Consider the following 18,152-nt stretch of genomic DNA (forward strand, 5'->3'; position numbering starts at 1 on the left):
TTACTTCACATTGTAACAAATGGAACCTCAGTATAAAATGAGAAAATCGCCCATTATTATCCAGACAAACACAGCAATTTTACAGTAAGATCCCCTGAGAAGAGCAAGCTTAGGATCCGCTGAGGCAAAAAGTTAATGGTTGAGCAGTGATGTGCTAATGTAACTCCCCATCCTCAGCGCTGTCCAAACTTTGCTACTACAGTCAAACCTCAGCTCCCGAATGCCTCCATTATGGAATGTTTTGGCTCCCAAATGCTGAAAACCCAGAAGTAAATGCTCCAGTTTTCAAATGCTTTTCGGAAGCCAAACATCCGATGCGGCTTCCGCTTGAGTGCAGGAAGCTCCTGCACCCAATTGGAAGCCGCGCCTTGGTTGTCGAACATTTCGGAACCTGAACAGGCCTCCAGAATGGATTACATTTGACAACCACGGTTTGACTGTATATCTCTTTCATCTATGGACAGCCATCGCTCCATATCCTCCAACACCTTGAAGCCAAAATCAGGACACATTATTTCTGGATTCCATCTTCCTGGGTTGTTGTTTTTTATAGCAAGGGCACAGTGCCAATAAATGTGAATTTCAGGGTGCCTTGTGATACTGTGGCTCCCCAAAAGCACTTTTTAAGGGTGAAATTGCATGAGATTACAGCAACCAAAATGGCCGCAGTTCTCTTACAATAAAAAGAAAGGGATGCTCCAATTTTTCCAGGACACTTGCAGAGTATGTGAAATTGCTGAAAACGTAGCAGGGCAGAAGATGCTCCTTAACTAAGTGATTAATGCAAAATATTTAGCAAAATATAAATAAAACCATGTAAATACTCACAGTCAAAGTAGCCGGGTCCTGAAATGTCAAAGTGCACAGTTATTTCATGGGATGTTTTAAAAACTTCAAAAAGTAACACTATAGTTTCCACTATAAAAGGGGAAATTTGCCCATTGTTAGTGAGACGAACAAAGCACTTTTACTGTAAGGTCCACTGGGATGAGAAGGGGGGGGGGGTTGAGGGGATCTCCACTGAACCAGAAAGTTCATGGCTCTGCCAATCTACCTGTAACTCTTGATCGTGAGCTCAGCTGGAGATATGCTAAAATATCCCTCTCATCGCAGGACATCCAGGACCCCATACCCTCTAACACTCTGAAACCAAAATCTGGGACACCATTTTTCTAGAGGCCAGCTTCCTATTTTTTATCACTAGAGCTGTCAGCCATTTTGGTTGCTGTGAACTTGCATAATTTTGCACCATGGTTTCCCCCACCAAAAAGCGCTTTCTCAGACATGGTGCCCAAAAATGTGAATTTTAGGGTGCCACACAAGATACAAAACTGCTTTTGGGGGGAAATCGGGACATGTATTAATGCAAGGCAACAGCAACCAAAATGGCCGCAGTTCTCTGCCAATAAAAAATGTGATGTCCTGGTTTTTCTGAGACGGCGGTGGGGTATGGTACCCTGCTGGCTAGATACATAGCAGGGCATGTATTGTGCTAGTACAAAATAATTAGTTACACTCCTTGGGAAATATGTAAACGCAATCATGTGAATACTCACTGGTATAACAGCAGGTACAGCTTCAGCCTGAAATGTCAACATGCACAGTTATTTAATGGCTTCTTATTTCACATAGTATAAAACAGATTCTCAATATAAAAGAGGGAGATTTCCTTTTATTCTTAGCAGACCACCAGAGCAATCTTACAGGTAGATCCACTGGGATGAGCAAGGTTGGGATCCAGCAGCTCTCTAGGTGAACTAGAATGTTCTTGACTGAGCAGTGATGTGCCAACATAACTCCCCATCTTCATCTCAGCTGGGGATATCCTACCATATCTCCTTCATCCCAGGGCAACCAGGACCCCATACCATCCAACACCTCAAATCCAGGATGGCCCCTTTCTGGATGCCATCTTCCTGTTTTTTTAATTGCAAGAGCCTGATGGCCATTTTGACTGCCATGATTTCACACGGTTTCATATATTGACCCCCCTCCCAATGTGAATTTTGCGGCACTCTGTCAGGCGTGAGGAATTCTCTCCCTCCCCCAATGGCACCAAGAAGCAGGGAGGAAACAGGAAAGTTCTTAGTTATGATTTATTTCAGTATGGCAGTGAAAGACAAAGAATCCAGTCATTCCTCAATGATGGCGTTGCTTGCACTGAGCTCCTCCTCCTTCCCTTTTAGCAACAACACCTGCCTCTATGGCATCTGTCCACGGTCAACTGCCTGTGTACCCTTTGTTCTTGCACATGTAACGAATGCCACATTTTAGGAATGCCACGTGTCAGCTAGCTGCTCTGCCTCCCTTCTTCCTTCTCCTAACATCTCATAACTCTGCTGTTCGCCTGTCTCTGAGCTGTTATCTTCCTCAAAGCTCAGCTGTAACTCGAGACTGCCTTCCTCTTCTCTGAGAGCTACAAGAGAAATGGGGAGGGTCGATCTTCACCATTCCTCCTCCTCTTCAGTCCAGTCCCTGACACACTGCATGAGATTGCAGCCCTGCTAAAAACACTTTTGGGGGGTAATCACACCACAAAATCATAGCAACCAAAATGGCCTCAGTTCTCTTGGGATAGAAAATGGGATGTCCCTGTTTCTCTGGGTCACTTGTGGGACATGGGACCCTGCTGGATGAATACATAAGAAGGCCAAAAGTGTTCCTGATCTGAGTTAGTCTATATTTCCAATGCAAAATAATAAGAAAAATATAAACAGAACTATGTAAATACTCACTGCTGCAGCAATAATACCCTGAAATGTCAAAGTGCACAATTATTTCATGCTTTTTTAAACAACAACAACTACTTCACATAGTAACAGTCTGCACACAAGGAGAAGCTCTCCAAATAGATGCCTCTGAAAAACAAAATTCACTGCTGTAATTGAATTTTTGTTATGGTGAGAATAATATTGTCAGCTTGGGTGAAAGACAAACCTGCAATGGAATGCAAACAGTGCAAAAGGACAGAAATCACGCTTAACTAGGCCTGCTCAGAAGTAAGCCCTATTTAGTTCAAGGGGGTTTTCTCTCATACAAACGGATTTCAGAAAACAGTCTTACTCACTAGTGTTGTGCTGAATTTTTCTCTGAATTTTATTTTACCATTCTCAATCAGTAAGGCAGAAGCCTCTTCTGCAGGGCAAGAAAAATGTCAGGAAATTGGAGAAGAGGTTTCAGCCCACCAGTATTACTCACCAACAGGGGCAGAGAACCACCATTAAGGTGTACAGAGTAGGGAACCTGAGAATCCATCAGACAGCATTTCCTCCACCATCATTCCATTCCATTCCATTCCATTCCAAGGCCCTGAGCAATACCCAAACTTCCAAAGTATCAAAGTAAATCTGTTACATTTGTGTTGTATGTTATAGGATTTCTACAGGGAAAACATACACAGTATAGCAAATATACATTTTCCCCACCCGCTATGGATGGTAGAGATTGAATTGGAGGGATGGATGCATTCTTCAACCAGATGCTGCTCATGCATTGATATATTGTGACTACTCAAACTCTGCTCATTCAATGGATAGGATATAACCCTCAAATTCTACATTCCAGCCATGAGTCTCATCCCAGCAGGTTTCAGAAATGCCTATTAGATCATCTTTGCTCAAATTCGTTTTGGTTGTTTCCTATACTCTGTACCAGTGCTTTTTTCTAAAAAATGTTTAAGGGTACTCTCATTTTCATACTCATAGTGAAATACTGCCCCTCAATGAGGCCAAACTTAGGTTCACAAAATGTTTAGGGGTATGCGTAGCCCTGCATGCCCCCAGAAAAAAGCACTGCTCTGTACATTAGGATAGAGGCAACTGAAACCATGAATCATTCCCTCCAGCTGCTTCCTTCTTGCAGTTGCCTGCCCTTTAACAGGTTTCTGCAGCACCACCTCAGTTTCCTACGCATCACTGAAGCTATTGTCCCCAGTACCAGGTGCTCCTATGTAATATGTAATATTGACAATGCAAAATTATCAGCAATACTCACTAATTTGGCAGGAATAACCTAGAAAGTAGAATATTGCAGTTAATTATTGCTCTTATTTTACATCACATAACTACACCACCATGGGCACAACCATTGGTATTTACTGTAATTTGCCGTATCATGAAGGTTCTCAGCACATTTCAGTGTAAAAAATAATAATAATCTTACTCCAGGAAGTGACAGTATAAAATTTCACACAGGGGAGGCAACAGAGGGAGCAGAGGAAAGTAGAAGGTATGATAAAAGGAGTGCTGATATGAGGCGAATAGGTTCATTCTGTTCAGCTGCATGTTTTTAGACTTGTGTTAATGGGGAATTTGGACCACGGGGCTGTGTCAAAGACTCCACAGACAATGGGCATTTTGAGGAGCAATTTGAACCAATAGGAGAGGAAGGCAACAACAGGGAGACAATCCATCCATCAGGGAAGCAAGTTGGGAAAGGGTAGAGTCAATGAACTGGGCAAGAGTCAGGCCTGGGCTGTGAGCATCAAACTGAAGTGAGCTATGAACTGGAAACTAGAATCCATGGGGCAAGTCACTACTCAAGACCACAAAGTAACTCAGGAGCAGGGATGGAGGAGAAATTCACTATTGTTTGCATTTTCATGAGAAAGTTCCTAATTTGTACCTCTTGAACCAATTCAAAAGCCTTCATAGAATTCACACTCAAATGCTGATAGATTTTCATGAGGTTCCCATCGCCCACCCCAGATTGCAGCAGAAGGAAGTAGAAGTGAATTTAAAGTTGTTAAATGGAAAACAGAGGGAAACCCACATTTGCACATTCATCCATTTCTAGGGAGGACCATAGGACCACAATAGGAGAAATAATCCAGAGATTTGCACCAGTGAGTGAAAATTAGTAGATTGAAAATTACTTAATTTCATGATGCTGTTGCAGAAGAAGAAGAAGAGTTTGGATTTGATATCCCGCCTTTCACTCCCCTTCAGGAGTCTCAAAGCGGCTAACATTCTCCTTTCCCTTCCTCCCCCACAACAAACACTCTGTGAGGTGAGTGGGGCTGAGAGACTTCACAGAAGTGTGACTGGCCCAAGGTCACCCAGCAGCTGCATGTGGAGGAGCGGAGACACAAACCCGGTTTCCCAGATTACGTGACTACCGCTCTTAACCACTACACCACACTGGCACACTGCAGAACATGCTGACTGTGGTGGCAGCAAGGCACCCCTCTGTACATTGACATTGCAAAAGATAAAATAAAAACATGACAGAATGCAGCCATATCTGTGGGTGAGTGAAATTTAGTTCACCACATCCATGTGACCTTAAAGCCCTGGTCTTGGACTGATGGGTGAAGGTCCACTACTGCAGGGATAGGGAATCAGTTGATCTCCAAGTGGTGTTGGATTACAGCTCCCATCATCATTCCTGACCATTGGCCATGCTGTCAGGGCTGATGGGATTTTGAGTCCAACAACATCTGGGCAGCCACGGATCCCCCATTTCTATCCTACTATTCAAGTGTTGCTGAATTAAAGAAGAACATGGATACTGTTGATAACCAAGGCTCTTAAGGGAGTCCAGAGCTTCCATGGATACAAAAGGCTTTCTGCTGCCAGACATCAGCCCTAAAGATGTGAGGGCGAGGAAGAATTGGATGACCTTGAAACTAGGTCTAAATGCTGGCCCTTCCAGCTCATCTCTGGCATTGTGTATATTGCAAAAAAAAAAAAAAGGAAAATACAGCAAGTCATGAAAAAGATCATATACTTACAGGAGATCTCTTGCTTCGAAGTCCCTTCAGATAAAAAAAGCAAAGCAAAGTGACAAGTTAATGGAATGACAAACAGATGACCACTGTGGTTGTTTTTTTCGGTCCACAAAGATATGTAATTCATGAGGTGCCCCCCGCATTTAAAACTGTGTTTCCTTTGCAGTAAAATGGAAGGCGTGGGCATAATTATGGCATTGATTCTTAAATTATGTTTAATAGTAGACAGAGACACTAATAATGTAGCATTTTTGCAGAGGCCCAACTGCAGCAGAACAGAAACTGCACTAATTGTGATGAAGACAGGATAAAATGAAAAATTCTCCCTTCGTACCTCCCCAGTTCACACCAGGGGCTTCTTCACAGCTCAGTCCACTGGCTAAAACGCTGCACTACATTGTAGTGTGTATTCCTTGTGGGGGTTTACAGTGAAAAGTGGGATATTGCCAGGTCATTTCTGAGAATGAGCCAGGCCAAAATGGTTGCTTAACTGTGGAGCAGCTTCATTGTAAAAAAGGAAAAGTCCAGAAGAAAAGTCACAAAAAGTTGGCTGAGTGCCCTGGCGGAGACTGTAAGAGTGGAGTGATTTCACCATTTGCATGAATCCCTGTACAAAGAGCAAAACAACAATATATGAATCACTGTTTGGGCACTGCTGTCTCCACCTGGACATTTCTGATATTGTAGTAGGATTCTCCTATAATAGCCCTCAGGTACTGCTGAAGGAAGCACATTCTCTAGGGTACTTGAAGAGAAAGATCATTGTGGCAGAAAAGTGTTGCATGCTCCTTTCAAAGCAGAAGTCACCTTACCGCAATGCTTTCCTGTGGGCAAAGGAGAAAGAGGAGAAGAATAGTAACCACAATCTGGGGAGTCATCTTGGTTTCTCCTTGGAAGTCTGTAAACTCTCTGGTGTGAGGCCTGGGTACCTTCAGCTGCTCTATTTATGGCTTGGCTCTTTCCAGAAATTGCAGCCCAGGCTGCTCAGTATAAAAGCTCCATTGTCAAGAGGACCAATCTCTTTAGGAATGAGGAAAGCATAACTTATCAGAAACCACCATCAAATAGAAAGGTGTTGTAGATCTCAAAGACAGGGACCAACGGGGTGGCAAACAATAATGCATTATTATCCAGCAACCAAGTATTAATCATCAGCTAAGCCAAGTTGCTCAGCTTGACCTTTTTCCAGGTATGTGCAATGAGGTAAGTGCATGGTCCATACACACAACATCCCCTCTTGGTAGTACAATTGAGGATTCTCTTGCAGAGATGGAAAGGCTTGTGGAGGTAAAACTGCAGACAACTGTGCTGTGTCAGGAAACTAGAAATAAGCAGGCAAGAAGCAAGATAAGCAGTTGTAAATAGGCCTCCTTGATTAACTATCCCTTAAGAATTTCTGAAGTGCCTAAGGGAAATGAGACCATGGGCAAGAACTGTACAAATCTTCTTTAAGTTTCCTAAGCCTGTTGTGACAGGGCAATCCCTTGTCAAGCCGGTGTCAAGTAAACAGTGTGAACTTAGCTGACTACCGTAGCTTCTCTGAGTGGTGGGGGTGACCTTTGGAGCCTAATTCATACTGTAGTGCCAAGTAGGAGAAACTCACAGTGGGAACTGAATCATTGGTTTTGGTCACTTGGCAGCTGGGTCATGGATGGGAAGAGGTGGACACCAATGGTGAGATTCCTGAATCTTCCACCAAAGTATCCTGGGGACAGGATGGGACTTTTCTATGGTTGTTTCCCATCTGTAGAACGTTCTCCCCAGGGAGGTTCGGCTGGCAGCTTCATTTAAACTGCTCTTATGAAGGGTCAATACAGTCTAGGAATACGTGCGGAAATCAATCATTATGCTGACAGTCATTATGGAATACCTATTTCCCTCAGAAAGCAACAATTCTCAGAGTGCCTTCGCAGTCAATCCCCCTTCCCAGGAAGCTCTGGGAAATGTAGCTCTGGGACGCGAATAAGGGTCTCCTGATGACTCTTAGCACCTTTAACAAACCCACAGGAGTCCTTGCAGGAAGCCATGACTGTTTATAGTGGCATCATACTGTTTAAAATATACAGTTGGATGCGGCCCAATTCACACAGCACAGCAGGCAAGGCTGGTCACTGTGTGTCAGGGACTAGCAGGATGCTGACAAGTGTTCACACTGGCAAGGGGAGGTGTCACTGACTTGAGAGAGGTTAGTGATTTGTGGGCTACTGTAGCAGCCAGGAGGCAAAAGCTGAAGGCAGGGGAAGCTTCAGAGCTGGAAGGTGGTGCCCAGGATGGGTCAGAAGAAGAGGCAGGTCAGGCAAGTGAAGGGTCTCATCTAATTTGACCCTGAGGTTCTATATCTTAGCCTGGTCCACCATAAAGAACCAGACAATACTGTACGAGAAAAAGCAGCATGTAACTTGCTTCGGTTGTTTGGTGAATGGAGTGTCCTTTATGCCAAGGACAAGGAAATTAAGACAAGCATTGGTAGGTGACGTCCCAGCTAAAGCCATTCAATAAAATACACTTTGTTGAAGTTGATATTGTGAAGAATTAAAACATTCCAAAGGGTAGCTATTAAAAGAGTTGCACTTGGAATTTGACTTCGTCATAGGGAGTCCAGAGAGTTGAAAGAATGTCCTCCAGAGACCTCATTGCAACCGGAAGTGGCAGCTCACCTCCTTGAGAGATTCAAGCAGCTGGACACTGGTGTTGTTACTGGATAATCACTGATCTAAGCTTTGCAAATTGATTTAGGTGTTTTGTTATAAGTTTGCTGAAAGACTTGAGGGGAGTTAACTCTCTAACCCATAGTGTTTTTAAATGGGGTTTACAAGTAAGATTTACAGGATGATGGAAATGTAATAATACCATTTCAAAAGCAGGTCTGATTCAGGCAATCCAGGGTTTGATTCTCCTCTGGATAGGATAGCCATGTAGGAATGCAGGAAGCTGCCTTATACCAAGTCACACCATTGATACATTTTAGCTCTATATTGTTGACACTGACTGGCAGCGTCCCTCTGTCTTACAGGCCCTGCGGAAAGAAATCAGATCCCACAGGACCCTGGTCTCATGAGACAGAGTGTCCCACCAGGCCAGAGCCAGTGTTGCAAAGGCCCTGACTCTGGTTGAGGCTAATCTAAATTCCTTAGGGCCCAGGACCTCTAGGGTGTTGCTATTTATGGACCTTAAGGTCCTCCGTGGGGCATACCAGGAGAGGCGGTCCCGTAGATACGAGGGTCCTAGGCCGTGAAGGGATTTAAAGGTCAAAACCAGCACCTTAAATCTGACCCTGTACTCCACTGGAGTTTCTGGGACAGCTTCAAATGCAGCCCCGCATAGAGCGAATTACAATAGTCCAGCCTGGAGATGACCGTCGCATGGATCACTGTGGCCAGGTAGGGATGCTAGCATGTTCATTTCCACACTCTCCAGTTCCTCTGCCCACCCCTGCATCTCATCTTCAACCGCTGCCAGCTGACATGCTCTGCTTTCATGCCTTCCATGGGCAAAAGCCTGGATGCTGAGACCAAGCTGCTGCTCCGAGTCACCGGTTGCAAGCTCATCAGGGCTGTCGGATCCTGCTTCCTCACTCAACGTCTTTCTCGCGGCCTCTCCCTCTTGCCTGGTGGACTCAACTGGCCGCTCCACTTGCTCCCCTCAGCGTCCACCTCCTCCTTTACCAACTTGTCGGCCAGGGTGAGGCTGCAGAAGCTGGGGCAGCTGGTGGTGGACAGGACACAGTGCAGCGGGAACATACTGAGATTGGAGGCACTGCTGGACCTCCTGGTCGGCCTCCACACCAAGTGCAGCCATGACTCACTGCTCAGGAGGGACAGGCTTGTCTCAAACTTCCTCAAGTGGGAATTGACCTCCTGATTATCATGAGTGAGGGAGACAAGTTTTTTGTCAACAATGCCTGGGCAGGCTACCCAGTCAATGCCCACCTTACCATTGGCAGTAGGCCCAGAGCCCCACTGTCTCCACCATGGTCCACTGCCCAGGGACCCCAGCATCTGGCTGAGCTGGTGTAACAATGGGCAGCATCTGTGTTTTATGTGTATTTTAATGAACTGACTAGAGTGAAATATTATGAGTCATGAGGGCATGCAGTGTCTGTGTATAACCTTAACAGTGCTTTGCTTATTTTTTAAGTTGCTATTCTGTTGTCAATATTGTTTTATAGATTGTAAATGCTGTGTTGATTTGTTAATCATATGACTTTTACTGTAATTGCGATGTTTAGCATATCTTTTAGTTGCTGCTTTATAGGTTGTAATTGTTTTATTGATGATTGGTTAATTGCTTTATATTATTTATGCTGTATTTGTAATGTTCTTTTATGTTTTATTACGCTATTGGTATTTATTATTTGTAAGGCACTTTGGGATTCATTTGAATGAAAAGCAGCATAGAAATACAACAAATCAAATCATTAAAATTGATTTTCTCCTGGCCTGTCATATGCAGCTTTGGTTGAGTGGGCATATGATGAAATTTCCATAATTTCAGGAAAAGGAAGCTGTTTCTACACCAAGGAAGTTAACCACATAATCCTAACTAAGGTTGGCCCAGCCCCTTCCACCAATTCCACCCATCTCCTCCCCTAATTTTACTTCTGACCACTAGTTTCTCCACTTATTCCCATAACCACTGCTTATATGCACCTCCAGCCTGGACCAGCTTGCATTGCTTCCACCACAAATTAAAGAGAGGCAGGCCTGAGCAGAAGGAGGGAGCAGTTTGGCACACTTTTCTTGGGCCTTGGAAGACTAAGTTGGCTAGGGGACCCCACCACGGACCGGCTGCTTTTTGGTTTGAATTTATAACTTTATTCCAACAAGATTCTCAACCCAGGAATCAAACTGCAGGATGAAGTCATCATGTGCCCAGATTCCTGAACAGGTTTGCAGAAAATTCATGAATAGGTGGAGTCCTGTGATTTTACTACCTCGTAGTGAAGATGGGCCATTCTGTAGCGAGCCACTGCCTAGTTGCCATCAGCCCTGTATTTACTGAATTCATGTATCACAAAAACAAACATATGTGGTGACATGTGTGACATGTGAGTGGATCTTGTTTCAGCAGTAATGAATGTTATGATTTCTTAGTTGGACCGTTAATAAAAAGCAAGCAAACCATTTCAGTGCCATTGCAATTTTCTTTTATTTTTGCGAAGCGATTGCCATCCTCCAGGGGGGTAGTGGGGCAGTTTTTAGTGCCCTCTGCCCTCTATTACAAAGACAACAAAATCAGTTACAGAAATTATCTAAAGTGTACTAGTATGATTCGTGATTCTCTGGTTTCACTTGATTGGCTTTGGAGTGGCAATGTGGAGTGCGCAGGAGCAAGAAGTCATTGTCAATCTGGTCCAGGAGCGTAGGTATGTTCAGTCCGTAATACACCTGGAAATAATAAAGTAAATCATATAAATTAATCTAGTGATGACAATCTTATTCTAAAGGGAATTGAGGGACAACCTACCAATATTCTTGAACCCAATCCCCATCTTTCCTAGACAGCATAGCCAATGGTCAACAATGATGGGACTTAGCATCCAACAATATCTGCAGAGCATCATTTCTCAGGAGTCCAGGCCCTGAGTGGTATCACCACAGGCCCAACTTTAACTCTCCAGTTTATCATCAGAGTTGAGTATGTTAACTAGTCAACTGAGCTGAAGTTTTATTAGTAGGGTCTTGATTTCATTTTGTATGATGGAGTATATATGTTATTCTATGGATTTGAGTCAAAGCATATTCAGTGGTGACAGGGTACCCATCCTACCCCCTAATCTGACAGCTTCTCTACAGACTAGAAAATATTTCACACATAGGAGGCTCTCAGAGAAAGGTAATCCTTTCCCCTGAAGTATTTCAGTCCCACCAGGATATTGCTAATGACACAGATGAACCATATGTAGACTATGTACATAGAAATACTTACAATTCTTTACTGCTCAGGTAGATTGTTGTTGAAAAAGAAGCAAAAGACACAAGTTATTTCTCTGTTTCCTTAGGACACTTAAGTAAGTCACTACAGGTCACTAAATGACTAGCAAACAAGCATTTAATTGAAAGGAAGGAGAGGCTACCCAGAACAAAGATTTGCTTATCACTGAGAAATATATATTTTACTCACAGAAGACTGACTGAAATTAATGGACATGACTAACTTAGGTAATTAAATTCAGTCGGTCTCCTCTAAATAAATAGACCAAGGAAGGCAACCATTTCCACACTGAGGGAAGCTTTTGTAGGCTCATAGCTACTGTAAAATGTTTCTTACGATTGTTTATTTTTAATATATTTGTTATATACTGCCCTTAATCAGAAGATCTCATGGTGGTCCACAAGATGTAAATACAAGATAAAAATGCAAATAATGAGGCACCAATCTGCACTGTGAGTAACCTTGTTGCTTAAGTACCAAACTCTTCAAGATAGTATTTCTGGAAATGTGGACCAAATCTAATATATACCATGATCTAACACTACTATGAAGAGATAATTCAGCTGCAAAGGGTTCCTTCTATAGTAGGCTGCTTACAACAGGAGAATCGATTATTTGTCATATTCTTTTCTGGCTAGGATCATATTCTGAGGCAGAAAAGAACTTCCACCTTGCCTCCCTACTACCTTCCCACTACGGACTATATAAAAAATACAGAAAAGTTCCAGAATACTCACGCTCAGTAAGTTGTTCAAATCAAGACCCTAAATTGAAAAACAAATTGAACTTATTATGCTTTCAGGTGCCCTACATTACGGATGACTGCCTATGAAAATCACCAGACAGTCTTCAATTAAAATGTGTTCTCTTAGAGGGGATGCCTGGTCCAAGTCCAGTTGAACAATATGGAATCAAGTCCAGGTTCATATTACATGCTGTTTCTTTGTTTCATATGCTTCCTTTCCATCACGGATTCTTGCTTTTATTACAGCTGTTAGCAATACTAAGGGACGTTTTCCAGGAAGGATATGTGAGATATGAACATTTTAATACAACTCAAATTACATGGCCTTCAAGAGATATAACAATAGGAGAATTCAGATACTCCAGTTAATCATGAGGCATTCACACCCCAATGTTCCCAAAAGCTTTACACCAACAGAAAACACAAGACTTGTCATATGACGTGACAATATACAGTACAGTAGATCTGCATGTCCCATGGGCATCATGTTTTGGGGGTTTACGTACAAAGGCAAAACCATGCAAAGTGAGGAAGGAACCATGGAACCATTCGCTCAAGGCCTGCTACTACCTTGCCAGACTCTGGGAAGGTTGTCCGAGGCCTCTGGAAGGCTGTGGGAGGCTCCGGAGAGATATAAAGGGATGTCAATCCAAGTCCAGTTACATATTACACTATCTTGGAGACACCTACAATAAGACATCCCAGCTTTTATTTCCTTAATGTTAGCAATGAATGTAGGGAAGCAGCAAATGATAATCAAATGCTCTTCACAAATGCCTACCTTTTAAAAAGGGCAATCATATTAACTCTGTCTGTTCTTCCCTGGCTTGGATCATATTTTGAAAAAGACAAGAACTAAATGGAAATAACAAGTTGAACTTCCTATGTTTTTGTGCTAAATTTTATAATTCTCTGCTTGGGTATCAAAACTTGCCTGCCTGTAACAAATGGCAAACATTATAGCCCAATGAGTTCTTCCCTTGCTGGGATCATCCTCTGACCACCTCCTTCCTTCCCTTTCCTGCTTTCCATTTTCACACTACATACAATATAATAATCATTCAAAGGTTTCACAATACTCACGTTCAATAAACCTTGCAAACCCTACAATGAAATCAAATTAAACTTGTTAAGCTTTCATGTTGTTTGCGCCCCTTATAATCTGCAACACTTGACAGAGCATAGTTGTTTATTCTGAAGAACCATCAGTACACAGTCCACTATATAAAAGTGTCCTTTGAGAGAATATGTGGCCAAAGTCCAGTTTAAGGATACGGGGCGCAGCAGATTATATCTAAAATATAATCTTTTAAAATTCCTGGCTTTGTAAAGGGCAAGCATTTTAGCTCTGTGAATTCTTCCCTGACTGAGGTTATATTGTGACAGAGAATAACTTTTCCTTTCTTCCGCATCTCCCTTCCGCTTTCCCACTAAAAACAAAACAAAAAATTTCAATACTCACTCCCACGGCTCCATTCACATCAGCACGCTAAATTGAAAAGCAGATTAAACTGATTAGCAAATGGTATGGAAGATCCAGTCACAGATATGACATGTAACACATATTTGGGTCAATACATATCAAGAACTAACAAGAATTCTTTCAAAGAGTTAATTCCATCACGCCAGAGCAAGCTATAACTCGGCTTTGGAACACATTTTTAAAAGAAAAGTCTTACTAGCTTTACAGATATCTTTTAAATGAAAAACTTTTTAAAGAAATTCCTGAAGTAACTGCTATTATACCTTGTACAAGTGTACAAAATATTAACAAAATTGGATGACATGCAGAAAGGAGTTGGACATGGAATGACCAAGTTTCATCCTCAGACAAGGATTCCTCATTTTCATGTAGGAAAGAACAGAATATACAGAAAAACCCATCAGAACTGATTCAGGCTCACGTCCAGTATCGCTGCCGTCATTTTAGCAACTTTCCTTTCCATGGTAATTCTAAAACATCCCGAAAGGAGGGTCCCTCTCTAAAAGCCAGGTTGGTAAATTTGGTGTAGAGTTCACTCTCCTTTTCCATGAGGGTTACAAGAGCAGATAACAGAGTCCAACTTGCAAGGACAAAATAATAGTGGAGTTGGAGCATACAAGGAAAATGAAACTATTTTCTGAACAAAACAGAAATCAGCTGCCCAAAACAAAGACATATAGACAGAACTGCGGGGATTTAGAAAGGCAATTTTAGACCCTGGATGGACCTAAAATTGCATTTTGCAGGGGGAGGTTCAAGCAAAACAGACCATATAGGTAATACAAAATACTCACTTCCAGTGTCGAATGCACCTGAGGATCCTAAATTGAAAAGCAAATGGAATTACTTGGGCTTTTATGTACTCTTAACACTATGTCAGGTGCCCGCCTATACAGAGGAAAATAATCTACTTTGAAGGGTTGTCAGCTATTTAAAAGTGCTCTCTATATGAAGGGAGATTAATCAAAGTCCAGATACATATGAATCACTGCTTGGGGAGATCTACAATGAGACGCCCCAGCTTTCATTTCCTTAATGGTAGCAATGAATGTAGGGGGGCAGCAAATGCTTTGACAAATGCCTAGCTTTAAGAAAGGGCAATCATATTAGCTCTGTTTGTTCTTCCCTGACTTGGATTCTATTTTGGGGGGGGGGCTACTCTTTTCTTCGCTGCCCCAGCTTTCATTTCCTTAATGGTAGCAATGAATGTAGGGGGGCAGCAAATGATCATCAAATGCTCTTCACAAATGCCTACCTTTAAAAAAGGGCAATCTGTTTGTTCTTCCCTGAGTCGGATTCTATTTTTTGGGGGGGGGGACCTACTCTTTTCTTCCCCGCCTTCCTTCCACTTTCCCATTATGGACTACGTAGACAAAACAATGGTTCACAATGCAAACATTCACTTTCACAACAGCACGCTAAAAGTAAATAAATGGAACTTTCTCACTACAAACCATAGAATAACCATAGAAAACTTTCACAATACTCACTTTCAACAATTGATCTACAACCTACAGAGAAAAGCAAATTGAACATATTAGGCTTTCATGTTCTTTGCACGACATATATTTTGCAATACTTGACAGAGGACAATTGTTTATTCTGAAGAACCATCAGCACACAGTCCACTGTGTAAAAGTGTCCTCTGTTTGAGAGAATGTTTAGCCAAAAGTCCAGGATTTTAGCCCATTTCCCTCCCTGAATCATTACATACATTCTGGAAAAGAGGGCTGGCAAATAATATTAGTTGCCAGCCAAATGGCAAACATTATCGCCTAATGAGTTCTTCCATGGTTTGGGTCTCCACTGAGTCACAGAAGAGTTCCTCCTTCCTTCTCTCTCTTCCTCCCATTTTACTGCAACAAACCGTATCGTAAACACACTAAGCTTTCGCAATACTCACTTGCAGCTTGTCTGACAGACCAAGGCTCTAAATAGAAAAGCAAATTGAATTTATTAGATATTAGTGTCTGGCCAAAGTTCAGTATTTAAGGATACAGAAATGTAAAAAATGAGACCTGCAAGGGGGGGGGGCAGCAGATTATATCTGAATGCCTAAAAGAAATCATTGCTTTAGGAAAGGGCAAGCATTTTAGCTCTGTGAATTCTTCCCAGCATGAGGTTATATATTGTAACAGAGAATAACTTTTCCTCTCCCCACCCCGAACTCCCTTCTACTTTCCCACTACAAATCATATAGGAAACCCGCTCAAGAATCACAATACATAACACATAGTTTCATCCTCAAGCAGGAATTCTACCATTTCATGTGGCAAAGAACAAAATATAAAGGCAACCAACGGAAACTGATTCAGTCTCATGTGTTGCACAGCTGCCTTCATTTTAGCCAACTTCCTTTTGTGAATGATTCCGTATCTTCCCAAAAGGAGGGTCCCTCTCTAACAGTCAGGCTGATACATTTGGTGTGGAATTCAGTCTCCTATTCATTAAGGTTAGAAGAGTAGACTGTCCAACTTGAAAAGACAAAGTCATAGTGGAGATGGGGCATACATGGAAAATGTGGAAATAATTTTATGAACTTGCTTGGAAGTTCTGCTATACTAGTTGCCAGCCTGCTCCTGCTTGCAGACATTTCCTGAAAGCCTTTATATTAAAAAAAAACAACCCAAAATTCTTATTTCCAGTAGAACAATTTTCTGAACAGAAGATGATGACGAGGAGATCCGCTGCCCAAGACAAAGATATGGAGACTGAGCCCAGGCTGTGAGAGTGCAGAACTAAGGCAGTTTTAGACCCTGGATGGGTCTGGCAAATAACATTAGTTGCCAGCCAAATGGCAAGCCTTACAGCCTAACAAGTTCTTCCATGCCTTGGATCATCAGAAGAGTTCCTCCTTCCTTCCCTTTCTTTCTCCCATTTTACTACTACAAACCATATAGCAATCACACAAAGGTTTCACAATACTCACTTGCAACGTCTTTTGCAAATCAAGGCTCTAAATAGAAAAGAAAATTGAATTTATTAGACATTCATGCCTGGCCAAGGTCCAGGATTTAAGGAAACAGAAGTGTAAAAAAGGAGACCTGCAAGGGGCAGCAGATTATATCTGAATGCTTAAAAAATAAATTCCTGGCTTTGGAAATGGCAAGCATTTTAGCTCTGTGAATTCTTCCCTAGATGAAGTTATATATTGTGACACAGAATAACTTTTCCTTTCCTCCCCATCTCCCTTCCACTTTCCTGCTATAATTCATATAGGAAACCCACTCAAGAATCACAACACATTCATGGCTGCATTCACATCAAGACCCTAAACTGAAAAGCAAATCGAACTGATTAGCAAATGGTATGGTGGGAGATCCAGTCCCAGGTATCCCACCTAATACATAGTTTCATCCTCAAGCAGGAATTCTACCGTTTTATGTGCCAAAGATCAGGATATAAAGGCAAACCAACAGAAACTGATCCAGTCTCACATGTTTGCCAATTTCCTTTCTTGGAAATTCCTCCTTCCTTCCCTCCCTTCCTCTCATATTACTACTACAGACTATACAGTAATCACACAAAGGTTCCACAATACTCACGTTCACCGCTTCTCCAATTTTCTAAATAAAAAAGCAAATTGAATTTATTAGACAAGTTAGTTGGACAGCTTATAATTTGTGCTATTTTACAGAGGACATTTGGCTTTTCTGAAGAGCCATGAGTACACAGAATGTAAAGGTATCCTGGCCAAAGTCCAGTTTAAGGATACAGAAATTGAAGAAGGAGACTTGCAGGGCCCTCCTGTTTTGTTTCTCTTTCTAGTTCTTGCCCATATTGAGGATCATATCTGTCAGGGAACTGACATCAGAGCGAGAGGCGAAGGGGAGGCTCACAGATTATGCTGGCGAAGGACCCAGCAGCAGGGGGAGAAACCGCTCAGTGGAGGGGGAAGCTAATCAGCGCAACACCAGGGAGAAAGGGGGGCAGATGGGGGAATCGGAGAGAGGGCTCCAGGACTCCTCACTGGATATCAGTGAGGAGAGCCCAGGTCCTCCACTGCCCACGCCCTCCCTGCGCAGAAGACTCCCGCGCAGTGAGAGGAGGAGGAGACTGGGTGTCAAACAACTTTTATGTTGGAAGAGGTTCAAGAAACGCCCACTGACGGATTCTGCCAGCGACTGAGGCAGCCGCGATGAGCGAGGGCTGTGCAGTCAGAAAGGTTTAACAAGGCAAATTAGCCTAGAGAGGCACCAGTTTACGCACGAGTAACTCATAGTCATTACAATATCATAGCATGAAAGGATGCTATATGAATA

At 42.5% G+C, this 18,152-nt stretch overlaps 1 long non-coding RNA gene across 1 annotated transcript; it reads right to left on the bottom strand.

Annotated features, from left to right (window-relative positions):
* Positions 1 to 14,684: 14,684 nt before the first annotated feature.
* Positions 14,685 to 16,969, bottom strand: LOC310712367. The gene is made up of 4 exons (XR_014528856.1): positions 16,820 to 16,969; positions 15,794 to 15,820; positions 15,381 to 15,401; positions 14,685 to 14,711 (listed from the first exon to the last, which is right to left on the bottom strand). It is a non-coding gene; the product is annotated as an uncharacterized lncRNA (long non-coding RNA).
* Positions 16,970 to 18,152: the final 1,183 nt, after the last annotated feature.

The sequence above is a fragment of the Podarcis liolepis genome (assembly GCF_965112155.1).
Source record: "Podarcis liolepis genome assembly, chromosome: 7".
NCBI classification, from domain to species: Eukaryota; Metazoa; Chordata; class Lepidosauria; order Squamata; family Lacertidae; genus Podarcis; species Podarcis liolepis.